Consider the following 24522-nt stretch of genomic DNA (forward strand, 5'->3'; position numbering starts at 1 on the left):
GTAAATGAGGCGAAAATCACGCTCGGTTGGTTAAGAGACGCTTCGTCGGTCGCCTACTGATACCAGTCGGCTCCGTGTTTTGTGCTACAATCGTTAGCAACATGTACGATACGAAACTTTATTAATGCGGCTAATCCGGTACGAATTCCTTTCTTCATTGAATTTAACAAAATTTGTTATTCTAAAAAATATTTTAATTTGATTTTTTGCAGACACGAAATCATTGCCGAATTTAAGAACTTTTCTCACAAACTAGCAATATTTAATTTAAAGCAGCTCCAGCAGTTTATGTTCTTAATTTGGATTTATTAAAAATTTGATATATCAACGATTTTATCACGTAAAGTTAACGCCCGTAAAAAAAGCGCGAGAGACAATAATAGAGTTTTGTTCAGTTGAGTTTATTCTGACGCCAAGTAGAAATGAATAGATATAGATAAATATATCCATAAAAAAATAAGAAATCAAGAAACGATGAAATTATCGGACGATTCTCTTCTCTGACTTTTTATTAATCATAAAAATTTGAGTGTAATAAAATATTACATAGTAAACCTTTCGACTTAAAACGATAAGAGAAGAGATACGTTGTTTTCTTTCAGCTGTTTTTGAAGCTGGAAAAGCGATAATGTACTTTAAATTTACATGAAATTATAATATACTGTTAAGTTTAATACGAGGTATTTATCAAATTTAAAGGAAATTATTTTTGCTTTTATGTTTTTATGCTCTTGTTGAAAACATCTAAAAATGTTTAAAAATTAATTGTTATGTCTTTTAAATTTACATGAAAATTTTAATACTGAAATCTCTTTTTCCATTATTTTAAAAAAATCAAATTACTATAATTTTTTTGAAAAATTGCGTATATTTAAAACGAGAGTAAACCATAAACAGTTTATTACAAAAGTTATCTCGTGAGTTTTTATCGTATTTCGTTTTACTGCTCAAAGTACATTTTTTTCTACAACAAAACAAAAACTCGCAGCAGAAACCGCTCAAAGGGGCTTTCGAAGCCCTTTACACCGAATTTAAATTGAAATAAAATCATTCAATGGCATTTCTCTCGCGGGAGTTTAACAAAAAAAAAATGGCAGTGCGAATGAACAGAATTTATTTGACGAAGTTAGAACATTCGTGCGGACAATTTCGTCGTTCTCTTTAGCACATACGGATTTCAAGTGTCGCAGGGGGTGGATAGGTTGTCAAAGCCATCTGCTTTAATTGCCAATTACATGAGACGCTTTCACGAGGTGTCAAACAGTGGTCCAAATTTTTTCGCGAGGTATCCAGCTGGGGCACATTGTACCGATACGGTCGGTTAACAGAAATACATCGTACCGAAAAATCGTTTCACCCGGAATAGCTCTTTCAAAGTTACGCACGAATTTTGAAATATCCATTATTTTTTCATCAAACAATGTATTGCCGTTACAAATTGAAATATTTTGTCAAAATGTTCACAATTTACATGTTTCTCCATATTGTACTAAATTTACTCGACCTTAAAATACCGTGAATATCTTTTATATTAACCAGTTAATAGTTTTATTTTTATATATTATTTAATTTTTTTTTACATCAGTTATTAAACCTTCTTAACTTTTGCGATACTGTATAAGACGAGGTTTAAAAAAATCGCGGTTGCGCTATTAAAATTCAAAATCAAATCGATGAGCCATCGTGGAATGTAATTTAATCGGGAAAAATCCAATAAACGCATTCTACGGCGGCATGATGTATTGGCATACCATCGGTTTCTTTTTCTCGGGTTTCTGTCTTGCTAAGTTATTAAAGCTATGACAAAGGCAGCCGTGTCAAAGAAATACGATCTTGAGGTATGCATCCGAAAGTGCCTGTGACAGCAAACAACCGAAAATCATTTCTACAAAACTGAACGATAGAGTTTAATACGAATTGAATTTAACATATCATTCATGTTCTTTATGACGACTCAAATCGATGGATCTAATTATGAATTGTTAAGATTAGGTATTTCCTTCCACCGATTCTTCTCTTTGTATGATTGCACACGCACGGAATAATTTTGTCGTCGTGCATTAGTGAGCCGAGGGTAAATAAATGGATATACACAAGTATAAATTTGTCACGGTGGTCAATGACGTAGAAACCGTCGCTTTCGTTTCGTGGATCACGACGAATGGGGCAGTTTGTCACGGAGAAGGGTGCCTTTCCACCCCCGACACGTTGACCACCCTATAGACGCGGCGAAAGGTCCCGAAACGCGCGGGAGCTGCACGTGCGGGGTATATCGCATACGTGTAGGTATCCATATTGATTTCGGGGATGCGTAGCCGCCGACCTCTTTCACTGGCTCTTTCTCTCCTCCGGTATTCCGGGGGGGAGGGGCGCACCTTTATCGCGAGGGTTGAAAAATAAAGAAAGACGACTATGTTCTAATCTCCCGCGAGTTCGCGCTACACACTAATTACCAGGGGATCTCTTAACGCCGTTGTTCTAGATTACCGCCGATTGTTTTGTTGGAAGTGTGTGTGTGTGTGTGTGTATATGTGTGGGGTCTTCGTGAAAATGAGGTGAAGAGACCCCGAGAAAGGGAGATGCGCTGCTTCAACCGTTTCGAGTCTTGGAAACTTCACGCGATGAAGTCGGCTCGCCGATCGTCGAAGAACAAAGAGCGAAAATCACGTTCGACCGGTTCATCCTCAAATTACGATTCACCGCGAAACCGCCGGGGGAGGGAGGGAGAGGAAGGAGAATCGTGGAAAGTCGATCCATCCGCACCCACACCTTCCGCCTTCTCACATTTACGACGATGCGGTTTCGGCATTGGTTTACAGACAATCGTCGACAACGTCGACAACGCCGTGGCACATAGGTATAGGTCATGTACGATCCGCAGCGAACCGACCACGTACCGATTAAACATCTGCAGGCAGCCTCTGGCAGGCGTGAATTTCGATGCTGCGGCCGCGCGCGAACATGATCTTTGTCCCCGCCCGTGACAGCGCGACGATAGTGTGACGGAGCGCATTTTTCCGCTTCCCGCAGCAACCGTGCTCGTCGAAATTATACATCGGTTTCACTGTGATGGCATCCGTTTTGTGCACCCACCGTGCCCCTTCATCCCGCACCCGCGGACCCCGCCACCGATCTTCCCGTAATCCCTTCCGTGGGGTCGCCGTTATCAAAAGTACGCGCCTCCGCATACAGCAGCGGCGGGGTCTTACGAGATTGCCGAACACGGTTTTAAAACGATAGCCTGCCGGTGCCCCGGCATTCCCGCAGGTCGTTGAACTCCTTCGTTGGACGTGTGTGCGAACCCGCCCTTCTCCCCCTCTTTTTCGTTTCTTGGCCCCGAGACGCGAGTGCGTGCGCGTGAGCGTGGTCGCGCGCGAGCGTGTGTTGGTGATGTAGATGCAGATGCGACGAGAGTGGGCTTTTGACGCAAAAAAGTTTAGCAACGTCGGACATCGTCGGCATCGAGAGAGAGAGAGAGAGAGAGAGAAAGAGAGATACTTTAAATGGACGGTGTGTTTATGCAAAAATGAGTTAATCCGCGGAGTGAAAGTTTTAAGTAAATTCGGTTTGAAAAGCCTTCCCCCGTTGCCCACAATTATTTGGAAGAAACTGAAGAAGAGGTAGGAAAGGAGAAAGAGAGGGGAAAAAAGAATATCTCGAAGTTAACTCGCTCCACCACAGCGAAACACCCACCGTGCGGATATTCTCAGTCGTAGATTACAGAAACGTATTGGCAAGGAATTCGGGGATTATCACCGGGAAGTGTTCGGCGCGAGAGCTCGCTCGGCACGTACGTCAATGCAACACGCCATCGATCGAAAGGCAATACGAAGCGGCTTATCTGTCGCTCTTTTTATTACTCTCCCGGGCTCACTTTTACGAGAGGATCCACCAGCCAGACTACCGATGGAGTCTCTACAGCGCTTACGGTATTTTCCCCTCTCTTTCTCACTCGCTCTCTATTCTCCCTACGGTCTTCTCATATCCCATTCATCCTACCCCTTTCCTCTTTCCACGGTGCAAGCAAGGTTTTCTTCCGAGACGCAGAAAATCGAGAGATGCTCGATTCAGGTCAAAGTCAAAGGAGCCTCTCTCCACGGCTCCAAATATTTTCACACTCGATGTGGTTTCAGCTATTCCTGACAGACATCGGTTACGCGTTTTGCTCGACGATGTAGAAATCGTCCTGCTCGATGTAGCTACTAAAAAAGAATACGCTCGTCTAAGGACGGTTTTTTTTTTGCAAACTCTATAAACGCAGTATCTCTCTTGTAAAATTTTTCGCCGTTAGGGAAAGAAGAGAAAAAGTTTATAAGTCGAAAAACAAAGTTTTTTTCTTTTTTTCTTTAAAAAGAACCATTTTTTTATTTTCTCATTTTAACATGTTCAGAATTTAACGTATTTAGAATTTACATAGATCTAATTTTTTTTTTTTATTAATTGTTGTATCTTTGTTATTTGCATTGCGATGGAAAATCTAAAATGAAATGAACAGTTTAATTAATCATGTCGGAATTGAGCCCGTAATTTTAGTCGCTCGTCGTTTCACGAATTCATTCAGGAAGATTTAATTATGCGCTTCCGGTATCGGATTTCAACAATTAGAATGTTCGCGAGTCGATCCCCGAGGAAGAAAAATGATTTAATCCTGAGTAAGAGAAGGTGACTTCCGCATAAACCTTGGCCCGCTCGGAGACCTTCTTTATTAGCTACAATAAAGAATAGCCGCGCGATATTGCCTCTCTCGTCATTGAGATTCATAAATTCTCCCCGTAGTCTCTCTATATTAGAGCTCTAAATTCTCGAGAAGTTACTTTGCGGCTACTCCAACATGGGAATATAGGAATTTCTGTAAAACTTTTAATTAACATAATAAGAAGAAGGTAAGCAATTTTCGAGATGTCTTTTCATCCCAGGAAAAAATTCGACGTATACGTATTATTCTTTTATTTAAAGAACTTAATCAAATGTCTATCTGTACGTTTGCGAGAGAACAATACTCCGATGTACTTCTCGGTACCTCTCATTCAAGTGTCCGTTAATAGGCTCTAAATTATATAAAGTTTCAAAAATGGCGACCCGCGCCGAAGGGTTAAAATAATTATTGCATCGGTTATTACTGCCGCAACGGTACTTCTTATCGCGAAGTGCATTCAATCAATCAAGCAGTCGCTCGAGTAACTCGCGCAATGCGCGCGTGTACGCCAACGCATGGGAGAAGGAAGAACAGCCGCGTGCGCCGTCTTTGTCACTTATTCGCAGGCATCAAGTAATTTATATCTTCCTCATCAACGCTATTATCTCGACCGGGGCGCTTCATAGCCGGCGTGCAATAAACTCTGCGGTGCATTTCCATACGGACAGCGGAGATTCCCGGCCGCCCATGTCCGGCTCGTTGGGAATCCTTTTGCTGGCGCAGGTTTATCCGCCTGTTCACTGTGAACGTCAGGCAGGCCGGGCACCACCGGATATTTACAGTCTGCAGTCTACGCGTTGTTCCTACTTTAATATCCTGTCATTGCGCCTGACAAACGCGAAAAGAGAAACAGCAGGCCGGGCAAAGAGGCAACGGTGTTTCAGAATGGTGAAGCTTAAAGGATAATGCAAACACAGACAAAGTGAAACCATCATTTTCATAAGTTTCCTTTTCTTTATACATGGAATGTTAATTAATCATTTACTGTTATCATAGTTGTTGAGTGTCCTTTGTTATACAATTTTCTTATATCTCTAAGCATTTTTTAAAACATATTGAATTTTTTCAAAAATAATTTTTGAATCGGAGAAAGAAAAATATATGATGTATTACATCACAAAGAAAAGAAAAGATTTAAGAAATGTTCTTATAATACGATTTGTTCAGAATATATAACTCGATAAAAAGAGCTATTGTAGCGGAACAGTCGCGAATTTTGGTTAAATTCAGTTGAATGACACGAAATCGGGATAACGTAATATGCACTGAAATACGCGGGATGTGAGAGAAATAGATACCTATTTTAGAGGTACGAGCGCGCCGATAATAGAGAGAGCTTGCGGTATTATTATTTTATTGAACAGAGCGATAATAGCTGATAGCGTATTGCTGAGTAAAAAATATCCAGCGGATATTTTTCGAATGTGAAGCTCGGTATCGATTTGCAAACTTGCATTCTGTGTTCGTGCGAAGGATAGGATACATAGACGCGGGGAAGAGAATCACGTGGATTCGTCGCGCAGGGTGGCCGTGGGGGCCTCTCCTCGGGAATGGAGAGATCGGGACGCGATGTCTGTACTATTTTTCCCTCCCTTTCGCTCTTTCGCTTGCTGGACACGAGCCCGTCCTTTGAAAGTATCTCAAATGATCTCGAATATTACGGTGAAACTCCGCCGTCGCTGCGGCAGCTCCCATTCGCGTCCGTTCTCCCGCCTGCACGCTTTTCTTCTTGTAACTCATGCCGAGTAGTCTCGGAAAAGAGAAAACTTCTTATAACACGATGTTAGCTGCAGCTTCAAGGAGGGGAAAACGAGGGGATTCTGATGTCGAGATCACGTGTGCATGCAGCGACGAGACATCTCGCACAAGCGATGTCTCGAACTATGATTTTACATCGTCAATAATGAATTTCTGGCTTTTTTTTTCGAAAACGGATGATTTATCAGTAATTGAATTTCGGACAAATAATGGATTAGTAAAATTGGATTGCAGCGGATATTGATATGTAACATTCTCGCAGCGATGCATGCTATTAATTTGTTCTGCTGGTACGTTCAATTTAAAATGGACTCGTATGTAATGTGGTACAATCAAATATATTCGCGGTGCTTCGTATTCTGTAAATTCGTTAATGTATACCTGAAAGTGGGAAATTAAGAAGATTATAAAATTTAATAATATTAAAATAATCTCCCTTCCTCTCCACAAAGCTCACATGTTTCGAAAACAAAAATTATATCCCCCTTTTTTTTATTAAATTATTAAATGTGAAAAATATTGCAATACTATAATTATCTCTTTCTTATTTACGTTTTTTACATAGAGATAATCTTAGAAGGAAGTCAATGAATCGCACAACAAAGTACATATAATAAAGTTTCTAGCACAAGAAACAATCGTATAACTCATATATATCTCAAATAAGAAAGTTTTCATATTATTCTCTATAACTATTTGATAAATTAATGTGTTCGACGGTTCTCTAGCGCGATCACGACGTTGATTGATCGAAGTGGCAGCTCGATCAACATTGTGGTAATTTCCAAACAATCAAACCGGTATAATTAAGCCCACGAAATGCAATCGTCTTTTTCCCCTTTCTCTCCTTGATCCCACATAGCAGTGATTTGAGCGATTATTGCAAATTCATCGTAGTCTCGCAGTAGGCACCGGCCATCGTCAATAATTATCTCATCTGCCGCGCCATAACTAAACCAGTTCTTGTTGGCTGATTGGCCGTGAGTACGCAGGGAACGTGTCATTAAATATTTACGAAAGGCTAACGCGCGACACCGTGTGTGCTTTAAACTAATCGCATCACCCCTCGATCACGTAATGTGGCGTTGCCAAGTCCAGCTGCAGGTCCGGTCGTCTCGGTTCTGCTTTAAAATAATAACGCTATTGAATAGGCTCTACTATAATAATACAGTATAAATTCACATCCATAAAAGCGCAAAACACCGATTCGCTCGTCTCTCGTGAATTCTGAAATACCGTGGAAAAAATATTTAAAGCGAGAAATTCGACGGAAAGGCTCGTCTCTCGCCGCAGAGCTCGACGTTAAAATTTAGAATACGTTCTTCGTGACTATTCCGAGGGCGCGCATTTTTGCCGTTAGAAAGCGAAGACAAACCGATCGAAGGGCGTATCTCGCGTCCCGCTGTGCGGAAGGGGGATGACGTACAGTATGCAAGGGGGCTGAGTACGGCAGCAGGTCGGTGCCAGAAGCGATACTTTTTGGAGAAAGACGTACGGGGTGGCGAAAGAGGAGGGGACATTTCTGGAGAAAAGCCGGAAGCTCGACCCGTCACGGATTTTCTTTATGGCGAGCCACGGGGTTTCCGCGGTGTATAAGCGCACCGTGGATAGAACTCGTACGCCTCGTACGCACGCGAGGGGTCCAACGTGACGGCCCTCGTTCGAGCCGAAAGGGGTTGTAATATTTAGAGCACTGACTTTTTCGTGAATTTCTTCTCGGTCATATGCGATTCACTTTCGGACTTTTCGCGAAATGTTTCCGGCTTTTAAGCTGGCACGTATTCAAGAAGTGGATACATACATACGCCTGCATACATTACGAGATGACACGCATACATGACTCTTAAAAAAAAAATGCTAAACGCATAAATGGACAATAAACATATGTATACGTTATATGGCGAATATATATTCCGACTCTTGGTGGTGAGCCGCAATTGTCTCTGTTCCGAGACGTATTTAGAAATTTATTTATTATCACGCTGCGAGCGTAAAAAGAATCGGAAGAAATTTTGCTCCTCGCTTGTGGTCGATGCAATGCAATGAAAGAAAGGAAAGGTGAAGATAAAAAGAGAAGGAAAGGGGTCGACAGGCCGTAGTTGTGCTTTCTACCGTTTCCGCGGTTAAAAGGTACTATATCGTGGTTGAACACGCCCACCTAAAGCACCTGCTAAGAGCCTTTCCATTCCAGTTGGCGGTACGACAGCGTGTTGCCGACTTAAAAGGTTTAAAGAGCGCCGGTGCAATATATATCGCACGATGAATGGTGATAACGCGAACCAGTCCATTGTCCTTGAAAACTATTTCACACACGTAATTTTAAACGTGTGACTTGATCGAAAAATAGCATTTTTTTAATAAAAAAAATTAGTTATTAGGTTAACATTGGGCTCGTTTTATAGTTACGATTTAATACAAAAATTTTTGATTTTTGAAAAGCAGCATATACATATATATTAAAATAAATATAATATTCGCTTTATATTAGCAATATCTTACATCTTTATTGCAAACCAACATAGCGTGATATTATATAAGAAAGAAATGACGTAACCGACATGACCGCGTCTGTTGCAATTCCAGTCGCGATTGCAGTTCATATCACGAAATAGCAAGGAAGATTCGTTCTTGTATTGTGCAGAGATAGCGTTGGTAAACATGTCCTCCCCATATGTTCCTTTTGGTTGAGACTGCCGTCTTATCAGACCCCAGACCGCGCAAAGTGCAGTTACTGAATGGCCGTGCGGACGATTCGTCTTTTCGATGATCAGATATTCACGAACTCTCTCTGAGTAGAGACGGGCGGCTGCGGCGGAAGACGTCTAACTAGAACTACGACCAGGGAGGAGGGAGGGGGGGGAGGGGAGAGGACAAGTTTGCCCATTCAAATTTCAGGGACGACGACGGTCGATGATACGGCGATTCAATGTTGCATCCTTGTGAAGTCATTGCGTCGCGTCACCGCTGAGGGTCACGACAGCGGGACCGACAGTTTCAGTCGAAATCCAAAATGTGCGACAGACTTTTAGAGCGCAGTTCTTTGTGACAAATTTGCCACCCGCTAAAAGATTGATCGTCGAGATACATGCAAAATGTAAGAATAACACGAGAGCATAATATAGTTGATAAAGAAAATTAACAAAGAGACATGGTATCTCGCGATATCGCTTGACAACGATTGCGTTTAGCAACCTGATGAAATAGATGTTATCCGCGGGTCCGCGTTTATTCGTTTAACCAAGGGAGATTAGAGCAATTGTCGACACGCTGGACAAAGTTTTATTTCGGCAGTGGGCCAACAGAAACGGGAGATAAAGAGCCGGTCGATATCAGAATAGTGACCTCATTGACGTCGTCGTAAAGTTCGCTGATAGAACGGCTAACGGCAGTTTTCGAGGATCCCATTTCCGCCGATGGAACAAGAGGGAACAACGTGTCTTTTATCTCACCGATATTCCCTGCGGAGTTTCTCGGACTAACCAATCTTTCTCCACCATTACAGATTCTTCCGGTCGTTCATGAACTTAAGCCTCAGCTTCCCCAGTGGGATATTGAGCGCTCTCGCGTTTCACCTTCTCGCGTTGTCGCTCTTACAATAGGCAATCGCGTAATCTTAACATGGAAAATTGATTCTGACTATTATGTCGACGTTCGGTTTGCTTTCGTGGCATCGTAAAGTTTAATATTAAAAAAACAAAAAATCACACGCAATCGCAGAGCTCGGAAAATTCATTCGGCGATCTATACGATTGCGATTCCATCCGAGTCGCCGCTGTTTTACACTCGAACGTGTCGATTGTAAATAACCGATTCAAATTCAGCGCAAGCTCCACTTTCACGCTCGGGTAATTGTTCGCGCGGATCGTTGGATAACCAACCGATTCGTATCCTCGGCGCGCGCTCCCGCGGATCCACCACCCTCCCCTCTAACTATTCTGAAACCAGACGAAGAGCGCCAGAGTCGGTGCTGAGGCACGTTCCTGCGCCTGCTAAATGATGCAAATACTAATAATGGCGCAGAGTGAAACGTTGGATAATTGAAATGTAAACATCGCGCCGCCATCCATCCCCTCCCCCGCCGTTCCGCCGGGATGGGCGAGACGCGGGATGAGTTTACGGGCTCGGCATGCTGCAAACGTCGGGAAAGGCCAAGAAGGAGGTAAACGGAGGGAGACTGTGACGGGGACCAAGACACGCGGAGCGAGGCACCGATGTAACATTCGCGCATGCAGGGTTTCCGGGTTTACGAAAGAGAGAAAGAGAGAGAGAGAGAGAGAGACGTACGTTTTGACGCGTCGAGACTGACAAGCGGAACGATTAATCTCTGGAACGACGCGCCACGTAATTCAGCTACGCTCACGTTATTGTTTCGTATCGCACAGATTATAATCGATAATTCGACAGAGTTTTGCGCGGAGTGTCCCGAACTCGTAAAATACGTTTGTCTAAAATTCGCACTTAATTTTTCCTCAACGAGGGAAAAGCGCGGCGTGATCACATGTTGTATATGTCTTTTTTAAATTCAGATTGTATACAATTAAATGCTGCATGTTCATTAGTCGTATAGACGTTCCGTGCATATAATCGCGCAAAATACAAATATATTATAATAGTAGCGAACGTTCTTGGGATATTGGAACTATTTGGCTGCTCGTATATAAGGTAAATGTAATAGGGTCGTAGTTATTGGCCACCAGACAGTTATTGGCCACTTGGGTTTACGAAGTCCTAATTAGGATAATGGCTATGTTTATGTCCTTCCCCAACGATCGGACAAGAAGCCGTTGCAGTCTGAATTACATCGAAGGGAAAGCCGATATGGTAACGATCTAACGATTTAAGCACGCCTTTCGCAAAAAATCATTCCCGATATAGCCTTTTCTGTACTTGCGCTCCGATGGCGATCTCTGTTCGCGCATCTTTTAAGATTTATCTCTTATCTCTCGGGATTTGTCGGGATTGCAGATCGAATTAGAGGGGAATATATTAGAAGGAAATTTTGGATCGGCGACTTGAGCAACGAAATATTGCTAATTACGCGATTAGCAAGAGCAAAGCGAACGAAGCGAAATATAGTAGAAGAGATTGATTCGAAGTAGACGGAGCCGAGCACGGCGCATGATCCTCTACCCCCTCTGCGCTCGTAAAGCTTTTCAAGGGGTGGTTGGGGTCCACGTGGCGCAACACGGTGCTGTCAGTCGCGTCCGACAAGCCAAACGCGTATCACGTTTCCAGAGCAGCCCGATACGACGCGTTTCGCGATCGCTCTTCCTCGATAAGAGCGAGATATATAGTCAACCTCCCTCGACAGTGTTCTCGTCGTCAAACGTAATCGATCGGCTGTATTCATTATCGACCGCGTCGCAATCCCGAAAAATTCGAAGAGGTAAGAAACGTTTTCATTTTGATTGTGACGTTGTTCCAATGTGTGTCGAAAATCGTATAACGATGGATATTGTTTTAAATTTCTCGGAAACAATTGACGCAATTTCAATAATGTTCGTCCAGTTTTGAGTTGAAAAAATGCGTGAAAAAAATTTGTTCTATACCTTTCTTATTTTTTTCTTGAAACATCAGCAGAAGAGCAATACGTCTATAAAAAATAATTAAACCAAACTGCTGTAAAATATGTTTTTTATTTTAATTATTTTTTTATTCTGTTTTCGGAAATGTTTTCATTGTTATTTCGTACTGCGTGATCGATAATAATTTGAACTGGAATGAATTAAAAACTATCGAAAGCGTTCCAATTACTTTGCTACTCTGGGTTTCTCCGTTCACTGCAACTCTAATTAACCTAGCCTTTGTTGCGCGACTTTGTCTCTCCAAGATCCATAATAATGACTTTACGACGCTCTTTCATATGTCCCTTGTTTTCCTTTATATAAATTTACATTAAAGTGAAGTTTTTCCCTTGCGCGTTTACATGGTTATTATCTTGCATACAGAATGCCTGTAACGTGATACCTCGAGACGAGAGAGAAGAGACGCAGCAAAATCGTTGCAAAACGTTGAACCTGCTTTGTTTTACGATACCGCTTAATAAATGACAAGGGAGACGACAGATTTGCGACACGTGAAAAGGATTTTTATATTCGTTCTGAAATAAGAATCGCTATAACTTAGAATATGAAACGCGATCGCCGTAGGTGCAAACTGCGCAAATTGTGTCGTGCCTCGATGCATAATTGAAAGCGTCTGGCTCTAATCTGTGGAGATTGTTAACAAATAACGACGCGTCCTGTCATTAGAAACGCCACGCGTAGGTACGACAGAGAGCGTGTCGCGCGTGAGAATTGCGAACGAAACTAATCAATCCACGAGTTCACAAAAAAATGAAAGAAAAAAAATAGCGTCGCGGTAAAAGCGCAAGAGAGAGAGAGAGAGAGAGAGAGAGAGAGAGAGAGAGACAGAGAAAGTATTTCGCGCGCGTCGTCCGTTTACGCGCACTATATGAATTACCGGCGTGCTGCCGTCCGTCAATAACTTTTTGCACCGTTAATTTCTCTGTGCCGCGTCGCCTCTGTTAATGAGAGCCGCTCTCTCACTCTCCCGCCCGAGAATTAATTAGTTTGAGTAACCCAATTAAAAATGAAAGACCCGGCACGAGTACCGCCACGGGCGTATACGACTGCGTATCGCGATTCGTTAGCATGACCGCGCGCGCTCTCTCGCAAAAGCGAGCGCGGAATGTGGCATATCCGGTGAAAATTAATTTACTTTTCGCAAATATCCCATTGACGTAAGTGATTCGTGCGTGTACGATTTCTACATACAGTCAAATTTAACAGTTTGCCCAGCGCGATCACATTCGATGGCTAGATTTCTCTGTCAACATTATCAAATTTCTCCGCAATATCACCAGGAAAAAGCACTTCTCTCTTTGTTTTATTATATATACTGTTATTTGCATTACTGTTATTTGAATATTACGCTCGCAATGCCCAAGAAAAATCGATGTCGCAAAATATTCCCGTGAATGCGGACGCGCCGGACGCCATTAAATGCATTCGATTGTACCTACATACATTAAATGCAGATAAACGTCAAAACGGTCAGGAATAAAATAAACCTGGGATTCGTTACCAGGTTTGTAATCAGAGTTTACATCCCCAATTTTTTCGTAAATGCGATATTATCGTGAAAACATACGAGCGGTATTATGCTGGAATGAATTAACCTGCCACAAAACCAATTCACTGGAGATTTCGTAGAATAAATTTAATTTCAAGTTTGATATACATTACGGAAAATTAATATTCATCGATATCTTTTGAATCGCAGAGTTCCATATTGCGCATTGTGTTTTTTTTGCGGTAATTAAATGTGTGTTCTGAATTGTGCGCTAACTTATTTTCGATAAAGTTCGCCTGTGCAATATTTATTCACGTTTATCATGCGTAATAAAGGTTAATTAATCGATCCCTTTTTGCGACGATATTATTTTTACAATTATTTTCGAGCGGCTGGATTATTCTAGTTAATGAATCTTATATGATATTGGAAATACGTCGTGCAATATTCTGTTTCCTGAAAATCCTCGCAGTTATAACGCGTAAGATTATATTAATTTAATTTTGCCTATATAAAATGAATCGGTGCGTGGCCGCGGGATTCACTTATAATTAATGATGCTTTTAACAATTAGCGAAATTAGCCATTTAACATTGGATTATCTTACCGGCGAACACGTGCGAATATTTAAATAAATTTCTTTTATTCTGTCGCGAGAGATTGAAAACAGAGTCGTTTCATTCTATTAAAGTAATTAAACACAGATCTCAGGGTAGGAGTACAAGTTTTGCCGCGCAAAGTTTTAATACCGAGTACGTACGATATGTATACGTTATCTCTTTGCGCTGGTTCATTTGACATGATATCTGATTGTGAGTGCATTTCTCAAATTGGCGAATATATGTACATACAGCATCGTCTAAGGATTAATTTTGCGGCGAAGAGGTTTGCAAGGAAACTTCACCTTTAAAACCTGCTTCCTTATCGTGCCGAAGAATATTATGTGGTCGTAAATCTTCTTACGAGAAGCTACGTAGCGCTCGTTCAATTAATCCGTAAAACTAGCATCGTCAAGAGAAATTTGTACGTAACTTAAACGACGCAGGGGACGTTACTAAAAGCAATTTACAGTTATATTCAATGAAAATCATATGCGATTTAATTAATAACGGATCATTATCGGTGACGTATTTGTTTTCACAAAAGCATATTCTTCTCTCGATGTCAATATTTCGTATAATTAAAACGAATGATTTTATCATGAAGATCAGGCATATGAGAGCGATATATAGAAATGCATTATGTTATATCGCGTGAAATGTGTTTTGGGCAAAATTGCGGGCACAGCTGCCAATTTTACATCGTCTTTTTCGAGGATTGCGAAATTTTTTTTCCAACACTCTGCCCTTTGTGCACTTGCCCTTCCATCCGGGCGGGTTGCATTGATTGGTTTCGCAACCATCCGCCTGTGAAACAAATATATCGTATCATAGTTAAAAAAAAAACACGAGCAACAAAACCGCTTTGTCGAAACGACAAACGACGCACTTCAAACTTTCGCCAGTGATTGCGCTCAATTTTGCAATCACGACGTTAACTATATCCTCTGAGAAAAGTTTATCACTCACGTAAAATCAACTTCTGCCGAAGAAGATTCCAAAAGAATCGAAACAATGTAAAAAGTGACGAAAAAAATTATTTATCGCACAATTAATATAAAGCGAATTTTAGCATTCTGCAGTTAATTATCTATGCTGCAATTTAATATGTTTTGTAAATCCGGCTCGCGTAATCGGATTTGATTGCTCTTTGCGCAATTTTGAAAACATCCGCCGAAAATATCTCGCGTAAACATATCGCGTGTGTTTAATATGTTACCGAAGCCGAACGCAAAAGAGCTATGAAACAGGAAGAAGAGGGAGCACGAGCTTAAGCAACGCGCTTCTGGTTTTGATAGGTCGTCTGTACGTGACGTTTCGATAAACAGTCACAGCTTATATAGGTTCGCTACGCGCGCGCTGTTCCACGCGCGTGGATCATGAAACGAAAGCCGTCGGTTCACATCACGAGTTGGACGCGCTTTGCCAGAGCGATTTCATTACACAACGCTTCGTATTTAGAACAAAACATTTCATTAACTCGACAATACACGCGTTTACCAATTTCGAGATCGATTACGCGTATACAGGACGTTCTGCAGTTTGATTCAAATGCTGCTTTTCAAATTACGCTCAAATCTCTCGTGAAATCTGAAGAGAAAAGGCATAGAGTAATTTTTTTCTTCTATTATCGTTTCATTAGACGTTACATATAAATCTACGCGTTCTAAATTCCAGTGCGTATAAACTTACGCGTACTAATTACTAACGTTCCAATGGACGTTTCCATCAAACAAGTAGGACGGCGGCAGCCACTGAGAACGACGCACTGATGAAAACGGCGCATTGATTGACGGAACGCATTAATGCAAATTAACGGGCTGCGATGACAATCCGACGGACACATCGGGGTTGCTAAATATATAGAATCACGATGACGGGAAAAATTTCACGAATGACAGACGATACCGTATTGCCAGCGATTGTCCAATCGAGCTTACCGCTCTCCAATTTCGTCATTGGCTCGCGAGAAGAATAGCTTCCGTTCCCTCGCAATCGTCTTACCGCTTTCTTTTGTTGAGATTTCCTCATCGGATTTGTATTAAGATCGCGATGTGTATAAGGAGGATAAAGGTAAATTAAAATCGGACCCCCCCTTTGGAAAGCCTCGCTTTCCGCGTCGGTTGATACCCCTGCATGCTGTGCTTCGAGCCACAGGTGTAATCTTCGAAAAGGCTCCATTGGAGCACGACAAGAAAGAGGGAACATTTCGCATTTCGCAGGAGGATGCCGGGAAATCGGAGCTATCTCCGCCGACGACTGCGACAACGACGTCGACGACGATGGCGAAGGGTAGGCCAATCTAATCTGGCCGCGGGCAACGGAAGGAGGTATCGGCCACCCTCTGTCCTCCATTCGAGTCGATCACTCACTTGATCATCCTTCTCTGTTTTATCATTCGCCATACCCACGGCACAGTCACTTTTCTCTCCTATACGCATAGAGATCGACCGTCATGCTGAGAGTCATCCTGATGCTGTTCATCCCCCTTGTCCACCGCCGTTTCGTCAACCCTCGTAAAAAGTTTCTGTTCTTGATTAACACCACGACTCGATTTCATACACGAGGGTTTCGAGAAAAACGTGGGACACGCAATCGTCGATTTGTGGAAGTGGCAGTGAGCCATGGAAGGGAGACTCGTAAAACGCGACAAGGCTTGTCCTTCGTAACAATTAATTTAATCTTGTTTTCTGACCGACGTGGAGTAGACGTTATTTCTAATCTTGTTAAAGAAAAAGAACGAGAATAAAGAGAAGACTTAATCGTTGCACTACTTAAATATATAAAGATTACAATCGAATTTTAACTTTCGTAGGTAATTGTAATATTACTGAAGTATATAGAACAAGAAACTTCTGTGAAACGCAATTAGGAAGAGATGAATTTTACTGAACGGCCAGATTTTCAAAGTAAAATTTCGTTCTAGATATTACATAGCTGTACCTAAATTTTTTTTTCGCGATCGAAACGCATTTATCTCGATTACGCGCGGATCTTTCTTCAAATATTTGATTCCTGGAGCAATGAAGTATGGATCACGGGCTGGTCTCACGTTATTAGACGAAGTTCCAAAGGGACAAGATCGCGAAATAGAGTGGCCCAGGGGAGCACTCGTGCCGGCTAAATGGAGAACATCCTGCAGATTATCGAAGATATACGGATCCTATAATGCTCTACTTAGTCAACGAAGTAATCAGGCGAGAATTCAGTTCGTGATTTATGGTTGCATTAATAAACTCGCCGTTTATTACGAACTGATAAATTATTGTTGTTCAATTGGCTGTTGTTCTTACCGAGTCATTGAGTATAAATATACAAATTGCGCACAGAGCGTCAGGTAAAAGGGCGCAAATGAAGCTATTCACTGCACAATCGATGCCCGGTCGTTCATAAATTGCTTGTACAGAATTAATCAAACGCTTTAAGAGAGAGGTAAATTATAAGATAAATAAGTTACCTTAAAGTAGTATCTTTGTTTTCGCGACAAAGCATTTATTTCCTCCGGTATAAATCGGACGCGGGACGAAAACGTTAATGGCTTTCGATCATCGTCGTTTATCACGTTGAATCTCTTCCATTGCTGTATAACCGGGACATCGAGTGCTTTATGGTCACTTGGTGGGCTCGCGCGGGTTCATAAATCAAGCTTGCTTGACGAAATTCCATCTGGAAAAAAGACGCGCGAGCTTCTGGGATTTTTACATTGTCTGCAAGTGACAAATAACGCGTGCCACGCCGGCTGGGTCGTCGTCCATTCTAGAAACGAGGGTGTGTCTTGTAACAAGCATAAGAGCGAGGGGAGAAAAAAAAGGGGGGATAGGTGGATCGGCGATAGTAGGTGAGGTGAGTTATTTTCTGGCCTCTCCGTGGAGTTCGAATTGCGCGGCGAGTCGTCGTCGGAGAGCGAATGCTTCATCATTGTACTTCGATGAAAGGGATCATAAATCTACGGGCGCGGCCGTCACTCGCGGGATGGAATTTCCGCGAAGATAATCAAACCCCAATAAGCTGAGAGATGTTAATGGCGGTATTACTAATTGCGTCTATAAAACATGCTAAGACGATTTCGTCTGCGATATGCATTCGTGTTGTAAGTGATCGAGCGTTATGTTTGAAGAGGCTACATCATTTTAACGATTGTTTAAAAATACTGGAAATTAGATATAGGCTTCGCAGTGTATTAAATCTATCAAATTTCATTCAGTTAAGATTATTATCCGACGAGTCAACTTACGTCGTCGAGATGCTTATTGTTAGAATATAGAAATCGGATCGCGATGAGGCGAATGGACGAATCGCGCCTGGGATGAGACAGCTGAAAGCCTGCGTATACTTCATACGATGGCGTATAAAAGTAGATCACATACATATATCTGAAAGAAGAATATGTTGTAGTTTACCCGGTTTCGTATTCACTGACAAAGTGCCGCAAAGAGCATATCTTTCATCATTGTACTTCGGCTCGAATGGATCATAAATCAAAGGACATGTTCAACCCGTTTCCGTGGGAATTCCTTTCGGTGTTTCCCGCATCCGCAGTATGTATGTAATGTTACATAACTATAGTCTTTACTAATTGTAAGTTTTAATAGCCACCTCAATTAGCCACACGTACGGAGGGTTCGCGGATAAATATGTTAGATGCAGCTTAGGGATGCTAACGATGCTATCTAACTGATAATTTATTTCTCTGAATGTATGCCAACTTGTTTCACTACTTTAAATAAGATAAAAAAATATATCATGCGACTGAGAATCTAATTGTTTATAGATATAGCAATAATGTTATGAGAAATTATTTATAGTGAAGCTGCGTGGGGTTCGAAGAACGTTTTAATCACCATTTTACAATATTAACTTTATGATATTACGCTATTATACTCTTCCGAAAGAAGAAAAACATCTTGCTCTCAGAAAAGAGCAAAATATTTTATCTTCTGGATTTTAATGTGATTACAACCGTTTACATCGTTTTCCGACGAGCGAGCGAGTACGTTTCGAATTAAATATTTGATAAAAGCTTTAAATACGGTCGTTACCACGGCGACGTCTTCTCGAGACGTCAGTTCATCCTTTTTATCCACTCTCGCGGAATTTCCGAAGCTTCGGTGAAGGGCGAGGCGTATTAAGAGCGAACCTCCGCCGTCTGTTAATTGACTATAAACGGTTCAGTATTGTTTCCCCGGAAATTTCGCCCGTGAAGAGAAACTCAATGTATCTTTGGGCAGACCCGGGCCGACCGGCTCAATGAAAGGCAGAGAAAGTGGAGGGGTGAGATAAAAACCGTATCCCCTTCAATGCCCTCCCCTCGCGTCTGCCGCCTGCATCTCTCTGTCTTTTCTAACGAGCACGGAATACCCGCCGATATGGCAATGAGTGGCTGTTTGCAGGGTTAGCTTATTTCTTCGGCTTTCTATTATGAATATTTGTGACTTCTATCCTCCTCTACTCCTCCTCTTCCTCCCCCGTCGCGTCGTCTCCATCAGCGTCCCCGTTGCTACCCCGTTTCTCCTCGTCGCATTCGTCGCCCGGTCGGTTTCCTCGCTCTGTCCTCGGTCGGCGGAGAGTTAAAGCATATTAGACCAGCTCTCGACTCCGAGCTCCATTGCAAATGGGGGGGAGAGAATTCGTCGTACCCTCTCGGCGTACTGAAGGGTACTGGTCAGCCCTTCAAAAGCTCCTCGAACCCCGAAGCTTTCTCCGAATATTACCGGTTACCCGTTCGGTCCCTCTCCTGGAGCTTCGGCAGACTGCCGAACGGCGAACGTCGGGACCTCCTCTTGTGGGAAAACACGACGGCACTCGTCGAATCGCCATTGTGAACTACTCGGAATGAACGGAGGAGGGAGACGGCCGGCCGGCACCGACAATCGGAATCAACGTCGGAATTATTCCCGAGGAAACGAAACCGATTATTTCTCCTCGAGGACAACGGGAGAGATCGCGACTACTGTGTATAGGGAGGATACGCATTTCCGTAATCCATATTTATGAGGACGCCATCGCGCGCGCGGGATAAAGATTAATGGAAGAGAGGGATTAATACGCGTACACACGCGACGCGAAGTTTCGCGTCTGAGTTAACGACGTCATAAATAATAACATCAACGCGACGTCTCTCGATAATGCGAATGCAATCGACCAGCCAGCGAGTGTCGTTTTGCCCCTTTTTATGTTTTCTTTTCCGCCGGCTCTTTCGTGCCTTCATTTTCCTTCCTCTTGTGTGACGACCCCCTTCGCACTGCTTGTTGCTGTTAGCCGTTCGCGACCAGCAACAACGCAGCAACCCCGTCCTTCGTGTTGCTTTGAATGAAATTGCATTCATTATGTCAATTGCTTTGCCATTCGATGAAGAGCCTCGGTCCCGAGAGGCCACTCTTTCTTTCGATTTCTCGCGTAACAGCCATCGTGTCGCGTCGGAGCGGAAAAAAATTGCGACGCGTATATGTGTGTGTATGTGTGTGTGCATGTGGTGTATGTGTGTGCGTGCCGCTTAGGCTTCTTCGCGCTATCAGTATCGATCCCGGATTATATCCGGTTGTGGCGCAAAGATATTTAGATCTTTTTTTTTCCTCGACGGGAGCACTTATAATATACGAGGGATATCGCCACGTGCATCGAAATGCACGCCCGTAGGTGCACTATAATATAATGTATTATCGATCAATATTATGATCTCGAAACTTTACGAGAATTGACGCCGAGTAACATCTCCGCGCGCGCGAAATTTTATCTGAGAAGGCAAGACCAATTTGGCGAATTACCGAAAGTCTGGAATTCAATTTTCAATGACAGGGCGGATGATTGATGTTTCGCGGCCGAGGTGATCGAGGTTTTGTCGATGGCACGAACGAAGGCGAATCTGCGTGAACTACGATCGCGAGATCCATTCCTTCCCCTCCCCCCTCCTCCCCCGCGGATGCACATTTTGTTTCTCGGGAATGAGGTACAGTACGCCCCAGAGTCTAAGCAGATTACATCGACGACTGATTGGAACCTGGATGATCCGCTAAAAAAAATTCTCACGCACCTTTTGTAAAGAACCACTCCCGCCTATCGCGCCTGCTAACGTTTACTTTGAAGTCATATCGGAATCTCTCGACTCCGGTTGGCTTCGACAGACGGCGATCGATTGGTTCTTGACGATCAATAACGCCAGAGTTCGCAATTCCCGCCGAGAAATACTCATAAATTTACTACTAAATTATGCTTATTATACATATGTGTATAAAATAAATCGTATATATGATTTGACAAATTCAATATAAATTCAGGCTTAAATGATAAAAATCTGTAGATGTGAAAGAAGCCAATATAAGCCGACACAGGGTGTAAGTTTGTTTCAAAATAAAATAATATGTTCGAGCTATCCTCAGTACATTAATAATTATAAAATTGAATTAGAGTCGAAATGTTTTTGCGCTTTGATTTGTATCGGTTTGATCGAATATGTTATTTTATTTTGAAACATACTTACATCCTGTGTCAGCTTAAATTGGTTTCTTTCACATTTACAGATATGATTGGATGCAAAAATGTAAAAAAATATGAGAATCTCTGAAGACACATGATTAGTAGGTATATATGATTAGATTCGCGTTTGCGTAATTAACTTGTAAATTTTAATTACGCGTCTCACGTATCTTTTTTTCGCAACGGCGAACGCAACGGATGAAGAAAATAAGAGAGCGCTGTCATTTCCGGAGGACGTCGCTACGCCCGAGACGTATCGCATCGGCATTGCCTTCGGGATACGTCACAGAGAGATCGAAGATTGCGTCAGCAGGAACGGGGATGGGAGCGTACCCTTTCTGGACAATCAGGAACGCGCGGGACGAGACGGAGAGATAAACGCGCGACGGCTGAGGGGTGAGGCGGGCGGGCTTCTGTCGCGGAAATACTCAGACGGGGGACCGATTCCCTTAATAATGCGCTCGGGAAACGTGCCGAGCCGGCGCGCTCTCCTGACGTCTTCCTCGTTATTCCTTTGCCTCGATCTACTTTGTTTAGGTGGATTTTCTGTTTACAATCTTGTTAGCCACTATCTACCATCGCGAGAAGAAAATTTTGTTTCAACCACGCTACAAAGCCATCCTCCACACAACGATTACAAAATTCCCGGTTATTTCTACGGGCATTTGTAGCGACGCGTGTAATATTGTCTTGCCGCAACTCTGTGTAGTAACTATTTATTCCAGTTTTTCCCTCTTTCTTTCTTTCTTTTTTATCTCACCTCGTCAAGAGCGATTCGTTTTTTTTTTCGCGTTAATATCGTGGGACCAGAGTGTGTCGCCGTAATGTCTTGTCGTCGTTTTTGCCGTCATCATCATGTGTCTGCGTCGCTAAAGCGTAATTAGCACGCCGATAGCAAGCCGTGATAAAGATAATCGAGCAGCGGCCTGCAAATTGCTTTCCACGTCCGGGAGCGACGTTGATAATTAAATAACATCCTTACGTCGGGCGTAATTCGATTGCTTTGGGGATAAACGCGTAACGGATGAGAATCAGAGAGAAAGGGAAGCGACACGGCGGGGAATGAAAGCAATTTCTATGCGGATAATAAAAGACTATTGGGAAGACATTATATTTAGTTAGGAAACGCTTGTTGTCTCGCACACTAATCATTACTGTCCGCTGACGAATTATAAGGGAGCGAGGTCAAATCCGAGCGGCACAATGGCGTTCGAGACATTGTTGATGCGTCTGAAAGACGATTACTTAAGTCGGCTTAAGAACACGACGCCTAAGAGACGTCTGAAAGCTCCGAGCAGCGGCAAGATTTCTCGCGCGCCGATGAATAAATTTCGCATGCGTGTCGGTGGAAACCATTCGGTTGAACCGCGCGCCGCCGGTGCCGGCAAATGTATGGCGACGAGGGTTGGGACCCTGGCGGACCGGAGGTCGGTCGACGAGCCTTCCACCACGCCTTTTCCGCGTATTCGTAACCGCGTCTGGCAGTTTCCTTTAAACAAACCGTAAGTTCGCGCGGGTGCACCTTGCTCGAACTTTCGCTTCGGGTATCGTTTCCGTTTCAGCGAGGACGGTAATGACGGCGATGTCAACTGCGGCGAATACACATATAGTTCGTATGCGGGCATCAGACACGAGGCAAGAGCAACGAAGGGAGACGCGATATGGCAATTACGTGAATATCAAAAGTGCTCCGCTATTTAGCTTGCCTTGAAAAGATGCCTTGAATTGCCTTTAAAAAAAAAAAAGATTTCCATTTAAAGGATTGGTACTCCTGGCGTCATTGGCGTTCCTGGAAATTGAGACGCCATCCGAAGAAAGAAGATATTGAGATTGAATGTTTTACTTGCAATTTGCTCGGAGCGCTTCTTTTTAAATTATATTTTTCCAATTTGAAATACAAGAATCTTTAACGTTTAATTTACAAATCAATGCTGCGGCCAGCATAATATTCAGCTATAATAGTGAATATATTTTATGATATGTATCATATACCCGATATATCGGTGCGCGCACTATTCACGTTCGCCGACATCTTATTACAATGCATCTTGTCGTGCGAAAGAAATAAGAGGATATGCCTCTGTGACGAGACGAGGAGAGCTGTGACGTTTCATATTCGTCTCGTATTCGTGATGCCGCTTCGGTTATTCCTTGATGATGACAGCAGCCAGCGGTGACGAGGAAAAAGAAGGGAAAAAAATGTAATAACGAGAAAAACTTACCATACCATGAATGCTACATCTATAGTCTCCTGATGGGTATCGAATGGGAAGACGAACGTACAAGCAAGTTGCTCGAGCAGCTGTTTCGAACGAATCGACCGCTTTTTATACGCCTCGCAGAACGCCACGCTATTACTGTTTGACATGCGAATATTCTACTTGTCAAATTTCAATTTCCGATAAATTATCCCGTACGAAACACCGGCCTTTCCTGTAATATGTAGAATTTAAGAAATTAAAGAATATAAAATTGAAAATTTATATTTTAAAAGAGTTTGGCAATTTTGTCAGAAAAATTATATTAATTATAAACACTGTCTGTTTATATTTAATTATATAATTATGTAAGATAAAAGAGAATACAAATATCATATTGAATAGAATATGTTGTTGAAGTAAAAGAGAAAAAGGTATCGCGAACAGTGGCGTACTAAATTTAGGATATCTGCTATTCGTCTGAAATAAGAGGATCCCAATTATAAACAGAAAGACATAAAAAACCCAGACTGGAAAGCTTTCCTTATTGTAGGACATTCTTATAATAAGGAGGCATAATTATTGTCGTCTCTTGAGAAGCGAGGGGGCTCTCACAGAGAGAGCCTGCTTGAAGCTGCACGAAGTACATTACATTAAATTACGCCCTCGTCGTCGTTTGCTTCCTTAAAGTTATCGTATTGAAATGCCTTGTTACGAGCGTTCG

General features: G+C 42.5%; 1 protein-coding gene across 2 annotated transcripts in view; it reads left to right on the forward strand.

Moving 5' to 3' along the window:
- Nucleotides 1-24522, forward strand: part of LOC105451873 (tensin-1-like) — a 75770-nt gene that overhangs the window by 21762 nt on the left and 29486 nt on the right. The window contains exon 1 of one of the 2 annotated variants that reach the window (XM_011692607.1): nt 11671-11840. The exons of the other annotated variant lie outside the window; for it this stretch is intronic. The gene's annotated coding sequence lies outside the window, so the exon portion shown is untranslated. Of the gene's footprint in view, nt 1-11670; nt 11841-24522 lie in introns of those variants that run through there. 2 annotated transcript variants of the gene reach the window in all.

Source organism: Wasmannia auropunctata, unplaced genomic scaffold, assembly GCF_000956235.1.
Source record: "Wasmannia auropunctata unplaced genomic scaffold, wasmannia.A_1.0 LD336106.1, whole genome shotgun sequence".
In the NCBI taxonomy this organism is placed as follows: Eukaryota; Metazoa; Arthropoda; class Insecta; order Hymenoptera; family Formicidae; genus Wasmannia; species Wasmannia auropunctata.